Here is a 7,455-nt window from a genome sequence, read left to right as displayed (position 1 = left end):
TGTGTGTGGGTATGGTGTGTGTGTGTGTGTGTGTGGGTCTATGTTTGGGGTGTGTATCCCTGTGTGGTATTGTGTGGTATATAGGTGAATGTGTGTGGGGGGGGTCTATGTGTGGGGTGTGTATCCCTGTGTGGTATATGTGTGGTATATAGGTGAATGTGTGTGGGTATGATGTGTGTGTATGTGTGTATGTGGGTCTTTGTGTTGGGTGTGTATCCCTGTGTGGTATGTGTGTGGTATATAGGTGAATGTGTGTGGGTATGATGTGTGTGTATGTGTGTATGTGAGTCTTTGTGTGGGGGGTGTATCCCTGTGTGGTATATGTGTGGTATATAGGTGAATGTGTGTGGGTATGATGTGTGTGTATGTGTGTATGTGAGTCTTTGTGTGGGGGGTGTATCCCTGTGTGGTATATGTGTGGTATATAGGTGAATGTGTGTGGGTATGGTGTGTGTGTGTATGTGGGTCTATGTTTGGGATGTGTATCCCTGTGTGGTATGTGTGTGGTATATAGGTGAATGTGTGTGGGTATGGTGTGTGTGTGTGTGTGTGTGTGTGTGTGTTTGTCAGGTCTATATGTGGGGTGTGTATTCCTGTGTGGTATGTGTGTGGTATATAGGCAAATGTGTGTGTGTGTGTGTGTGTGTGTGTGTTTGTCAGGTCTATATGTGGGGTGTGTATTCCTGTGTGGTATGTGTGTGGTATATAGGCAAATGTGTGTGTGTGTGTGTGTGTGTGTGTGTTTGTCAGGTCTATATGTGGGGTGTGTATTCCTGTGTGGTATGTGTGTGGTATATAGGCAAATGTGTGTGTGTGTGTGTGTGTGTGTGTGTTTGTCAGGTCTATATGTGGGGTGTGTATTCCTGTGTGGTATGTGTGTGGTATATAGGCAAATGTGTGTGTGTGTGTGTGTGTGTGTGTGTTTGTCAGGTCTATATGTGGGGTGTGTATTCCTGTGTGGTATGTGTGTGGTATATAGGCAAATGTGTGTGTGTGTGTGTGTGTGTGTGTGTTTGTCAGGTCTATATGTGGGGTGTGTATTCCTGTGTGGTATGTGTGTGGTATATAGGCAAATGTGTGTGTGTGTGTGTGTGTGTGTGTGTTTGTCAGGTCTATATGTGGGGTGTGTATTCCTGTGTGGTATGTGTGTGGTATATAGGCAAATGTGTGTGGGTATGGTGTGTGTGTGTGTGTATGTGGGTCTATGTGTGGGGTGTGTATCCCTGTGTGGTATGTGTGTGGTATATAGGTGAATGTGTGTGGGTATGTTGTGTGTGTGTATGTGGGTCTATGTGTGGGTCTACGTGTGGGGTGTATGTGACTGTGTGTAAGGTGTGTAGGTGAATGTATGGGTGTGAATGTGTGCTGGTGTGTGTGTTGTGTGTGAGTGTGTATGTAGGTCTATGTACGGTGTGTGTATGCCTGTGTGGTACATGTGTGTTTGGTGTGTAGGTGAATGTATGGGTGTGAATGTGTGCTGGTGTGTGTGTTGTGTGTGAGTGTGTATGTGGGTCTATGTGCATTGTGTGTATTCCTGTGTGGTACGTGTGTGTTTGGTGTGTAGGTGAATGTATGGGCGTGAATGTGTGAGGGTGTGTTGTGGGGGGTAGTCTATGTGTGGTGTGTGTATGTGTGTGTGGTGCATGTGTGTATGGTGTGTAAGTGTGTGTGGTGGGAGTGTGCTGTCAGTGTGAATGGTGTGTATGTGTGTGGGTGTGTGAGTATGCACGTGTGCGTGTTGGGGTTGGGAGGAGGCAGGCTGTCAGTCTAGACCCATCCTCTTCTGCCACTACGTAACCTGCCCTCTCCCTCCCTTGAGCCGCAGCCGCCTCCCCTGGCAGGTGGGAGGGGAGATGCAGACCCTCCTGAACCGGGGGATGGACCTGAGAAAGAAGCCTCTCCTCACGCGCGACCACTGCCCTAAATCTCCCGGCCAGGGTTCCTCCACCTTGACAGGAAGCGCTCCGTGTTAGACACGTTTGTGTGCCCGTCCACGCCCAGGGATGCTTCGTCATAACTGCCACGTTGAGGGGCAAGAGTTCGAGACCTGTGCCCCTGTGATCCTGCCACCAGGTGGCCCCTCTCTGTTCAGACAGCTCAAGACAAGCCCACGGTCTTCAGGAACAAGTCCAAGCTTCTTAGTGAGGCAATGGGGCTGCATTTCTTGCCACTTCCCCTGGGTCTGTGGGCCAAACCAGGGGCAGCCTTCTCAAGGCCACCTGCGCTCTCTCGCAAGATCATATGTGGGTGGGTTTTCCTGGCCTGGCCTGCTATTCCAGGAATATGTCCTCTCCTCCACCATCTCAGACGGGGCGGGTCTAGTATTGCAAGCTCTGACTGCAGGAGGAGCTGGAGGCTTCGCCAACCCAAGGCACGTGCTCGAGGCCGCAGCATTAAGAAATGATAAAGCTGGGGGAGGGGGGGCAGCACGTGGCGTAGTGGTTAAGGTGCTGGACTCCCACATGGCCGGCTGCAGTTCGAGTCCCAGGCTCAAACTTGAAATTTACGCTGAGCATGTGTGCCCAAAATCCCAAGAGGAGAATGGAGGAGAAGGGATTGCAGCATGGCCATCCCCCCTGGGGGTGATTTCTCACTTTCTCTCTCTCTCTGTGTCTCTAGTGAGCGCATGCACACAATAGCAAAAATTCCTCTTAAAAAAGAAAAGGAAAGAAATAGGAAAGTTGGAACAAAAACTCTGTTTTAGGTCAACTCCCTGGAGCAGGTCATCTCTTTCTTTAAAAAATTCTGTTATAAAAGCAATGTGTGCTCATTTTAATAATTGATACATGACACAAAACTATTATTTCAACTCAGTTAAATCCAGAGGTGCCTGTGCTCACCAGAGAGAGGCAGAGAGGAGAAAGCACCCCTCATAGGGAACAGTCTCGCTTCTCCATCTCTCCTTCCTGTTGGGATTTTTGGCACACACACTTGCCTGGTGTGTTTCTAAAGCTGCAGGGTTTGGGGCTCCAGCCACGTGGTCGGCCATGTGGGATCCAGCTGCCTGAACCACAGGCCATGCAGCCAGCCCCAGAAAACCTTTACCACCGTTATCAACCCGATGAAGGGTCCCTGTCCTCTTGGCTTTTCCAGTCTACAGAGGAAGGCCATGAAGCCATAGGGATTTTGAGGGAGGCTACAGTCTGAGACCGAGGCACCCTCTGAGCTCACGACATGGGATTTAACCCCGAAAGGATCAGGGGAAGCCGCTTTCACAAGGAGAAGTAAGATAAAGACCATCCACGATCTCGTCACCTAGAAACTACCGCACTTTGAATCGGGATTATTTTCTTCTACTCTTTCCACTTGCACTTTCTTCAGGTTCTCCCTGAGCCTGGGCACAGCTACCTGGATGTCCTCTGCATGGTGCTTCAGCTTCTCCCCTGCAGTGACACCCCTCCGTGTGCCTTCTGCAATATCGCTGCACGTGATATTAACACGTGATCCCGAGAAAGGGCTTCCTGACCAAAGCCAGTTCGAAATCACCGAGTTGGGGTGAAAAGCTCCAGATATGCGTGTAAGCTCTGGAAGTCTCTGATCGGGAGTTTATGCTGTAAATGGTCTCATTTTTGAACCTAACTGGATTGTGTTATTTTTTAAGAGGCCTCTGGAAGGCACACATTTGGGAAGTGCCCTACAGCAGTGGGTGGTTTAGGAGGTCAGCGGGTGTCATTGGGTTCCCACTGCCTTAGGATACAGAGCTCAGCACGTTTGGAGCACAGGGCCTGCAGACGGACCGAGGACTTCCTCCACCGTTAGAGTCCAGTGTTTTAGGCTTTGATTAGGGTCAGGGAACATGTGGCTTCGTGGAGTGAGCATCAGCCCTCCCCAGTTTCCATCAGGAGTTGCTCTGGGAGAGCGGGTGCACATTAGCATCACAACACCTGCTTCCTCCAGGGGTTTGCGTTTTCTGAGATCTGGCAAAAAGGAACATTTCTACTGCCGTGGCGACACCTTGTGGTCAAGTGTGGAAAGAACAGGACAGTCATCTGCCTCCCACCTTCCTGGGTCTGCTCCAAGGGGGAGCGATGCCCCTCCAGAGAAGCAGAGGTCTGCCCAAGACACAGGCGTCAAGTTGACAAGCTCTAGCTTCCCTGTCCCCTACCATGAGTCCATGGCTTGTCAATCAGCTCAAGATGTCGTCCCAAGGCCTTTCCCTTCATAACCTCCTTCCTGAAGGGCTCCAGCCCCAGAATTACCACCCCCATTGCTGCACACACACACTTCCAAATTCCTATTCTTTCCGTGCATGGCGCTCAGGTGTCTGGGACACCGTCTGCAAAGTGCATTCTCTGCATTCTACTGCACATCTCTCCTCTTATCTTCGTCACAGCCTTCCGCACAGACGGGCTGCAATCACCCCGATTTGTTTCAGGTGACGATACTAAGGGCCAGAAAAGCTGTGAGTGACCTACGGCCACCAAGCAGAGAAGTCGGGACTCAACCCCCCGTTTTCTGATTCCAGGCCCCCTGCATCGTTGATGGTCAGCTTGTTCCCACTGATTGCTAAAGCCCCAGGAACCAACTTCTAACGTAGGAAATTCTGTCTTCAGATGCAGGAGGATCGAGCCCTCCTCTCCAAAACAGCCACAGGGGAATGAAGTATTTTGCAAGTCAGAGACAGGTTGGGACCCATGGAGGAAGAAGGCCTCCTGGCTCCCTCGGCTCCGTGGTAATGTGGGGACGAACGGCTCTGGGAATGCCCTAGACCCCCACGGCATCATCAGATACCACATCGCGCTGTTGTCACCAGTTGCATTCCTTTCTGTCAGCCCAGATCCTAATTCTGACAGTGATCGCTGCTGGAGGCGGGAGAGCTATAACCAGGGTGCGACGGTGAGGCTCCTCAGAAGGTGGCAGGGGTACCGGCAGAGGCCAGCCCTCCCGGCATGGAGCACAGGCCTCCCCTCACTCCTGCCACTGCTCTTCCTACCAGGTTCCCGCCACCGCTACTCTACCCCTCAGCCCCACGGAGTATCCTTCCTGTAGGGTTTTCTGGATGTCCAGCCTACTCCTGCTTCAGGCCCTGCTCGCGCCGCAGCTGACACCTAGCGGTCATTGAAATTCCCGTCGGCTGAGGACACCTAGCGGTCATTGAGAGTCCCGACAGCTGAGGACACCTAGCGGTCATTGAGAGTCCCGTCGTCAGGCACGGGTCTCATTCCTTGTACCTTTACTTAACCCTCCCAGCAAGCCTCGGAAATAAATACCGGGATCGTCCACTGGCCCTGGTATCCATGGTTGCTTTCTATGCCTTTTCCCCCCATTGTATTGATTTGCTAATAAACTTAATTAATTTAAATATTTCCAATTGCAAGCACAGCTGATACGTACATATCCATGAACACGAGTCTGACTTTAGGCATAAACTGAGTAAAATGAACATACTATAAAGTAGCACCGAGCTGGGGCTATATCGCTTACTGCAGTCATTAAATATGCATTTTTTTCTGAAATTTTAAAAAATTAATTAATGTACATTCATCCCCTAATCATCATCACAGCATACAAAAAGTGATTTCCCATGCAGAATAGACCGCATGGTGGCTTAATCATGTATATCATCATCAATAATTTTCCATTTCTAGGTGAGAGATAGGGAATCAAGGATGGCAAAAAAAGCAAAATATGCAGGAAACAAGAAATGGAAAATTATGTGTCGATGATAACATGTATGTTGATGTGCCTGATTGAGCCAATATACAGTGTACTCTGGATGGGAAATCTCATTTTGTATGCTGTAATGATGTATAGTGAATGAACGTAAATAAATTTAAATTTAAATTAAATTTAAATTTAAAAAAAAATACTGGGATCCTGCTGTTCACAGGTGAGGACCTCACCAAGGTCACAGGCGGGCAGGTGGCAGAGCCAAGATTCCAGCCGGCAGCATGCCCCACCACGTGACCCTGCCGGCTCACGTGCCCTTCTGGGGGACCTCTGATCCTCTTCCACGGCGTCTGTGTGACAGCACTGGGTAGAAACTACTGCGTGTTCCCCACCTGCGGCCCTGCGGCTTCAGTGCCCACATGCGCTCAGCGGGCAGGCAGGCCCAACATCGGCAATCCGCGAGTTCGGTCCTCGCGGCCGTCATTACGGGGTGCGCTGGCCCGAGACGCAGGCTGGGGAGAGCTGCCGTGCGCAGCCCAGATCCCAGAGGCGTGCACTGAACACATGCCAGCCGGGCGCAGGTGAGCAGGCCCGAGAGCTCGTGGAAACTCACATCGCATTTTCTATTTTTTACCAGATTGGGTGGGTTCTAGTCATTCTCTATTACTTTACTTTTACAAGTTGCTGTTTTGCCCCCAAGTAAGGGGAAGATCAGGTACAAATACCTAAGTGAGTTCTGGTTTGCTGAGACGCCCGGTCTGCACGTGCGCCGGCTCTGCCGCCAGGACACCACGTGTCCCCACCTCACCCCGGGACAGTCGGGCACACCGCAGGCTTCGAGTTCGCCTACCCAGCCCTGCTCCCTTTTCACCTCCACTGAACCAAAGACTTCCTCCAAGTTAAACTTAATGGACACCTTTCAAGCCTTTTTTTTGACCGTCCAGATCCCTGGGTGCCCCCGAAAGGGTGGCGCATGGGGGAGGTGGGGTCAGGGAGGCTGAGCCAGACTGGCCCGGGCAGGGGAGGGAATTCCCTACCCTGGGTGGAGCCTCAGGGTCAGACGTGTGGACAACTGGGATCAAAATGAAAATCCCACGCGGGCTTCTGCCGGTGATTATCCGCACACCATCTCCGAGAGAATGGAGGTGTGGGTGATAGAGCTAGCACCCGTGATGCGCTTCCATTAGGTGGTCTCCAGGAGGGATTTTTATTCCTCCCCACCTATGAGGTAGGCGTTTTTATGGTTGGCGTTTGGACAGAGGCACCGCGTTATCCCAGTGGCAGCTGCAGGTGCGGGAGCGGAGGCCTTCAGGGAGCTCTGATTGGCCCGCTCCAGAGACTCCTTGCAGCCCTAGCCAATCAGCTGCACCTCGGTGGGGCCCCGCCTCCCTGCTGACGCTTACCTGGCTGGGCCAGGGGCCGCTCGCGGTGCAGGATGTCGTAGCTCTTCCAGCTGTACTGCGGGGCGGGGGAACCCTCCTTGGATTGGCAGGTCAGCTGGATGTTGTTCCCAACCACCGTCTCGCCCTCGATGCCGCAGTCCGGCTTGGAGGGTGACACTGCGTAGAGGAGGGATGAACAGCAGACGTGAATTAAGCACGCCCGCCCCCCAAGCATATACACCATGCCTTGTTTGTCCCAGCAGAGGGTGAGGTGGAACGTCAGAAATGTGTCCTCCTGGCCGGTCCTCACACCATCCTGGGCCTGCAGTAGCTTTACAAGGTGTGGCTTCAGGTGTTCTCCATTTTAAAGGGTCTTAAAGATACTCCAGCATGGCGACACTGAGGCCACAGAAGCACCTGTTCACAGGTCCTGGAAGAGGTGGAACTAGAGCCCAGGTCTTCC

General features: G+C 51.9%; 1 protein-coding gene across 1 annotated transcript in view; it reads right to left on the bottom strand.

The window, feature by feature from the left end:
- The window catches only part of GPA33 (glycoprotein A33), a 36,179-nt gene that overhangs the window by 13,052 nt on the left and 15,672 nt on the right, over positions 1 to 7,455 (bottom strand). The gene's annotated exons all lie outside the window — the stretch shown is intronic.

The sequence above is a fragment of the Tupaia chinensis genome, unplaced genomic scaffold (genome assembly GCF_000334495.1).
Source record: "Tupaia chinensis unplaced genomic scaffold, TupChi_1.0 Scaffold141320_1, whole genome shotgun sequence".
Taxonomy (NCBI): domain Eukaryota; kingdom Metazoa; phylum Chordata; class Mammalia; order Scandentia; family Tupaiidae; genus Tupaia; species Tupaia belangeri.
Note: the sequence above shows the minus strand (reverse complement) of the source record. Positions and strands in the feature narration are given on the sequence as shown.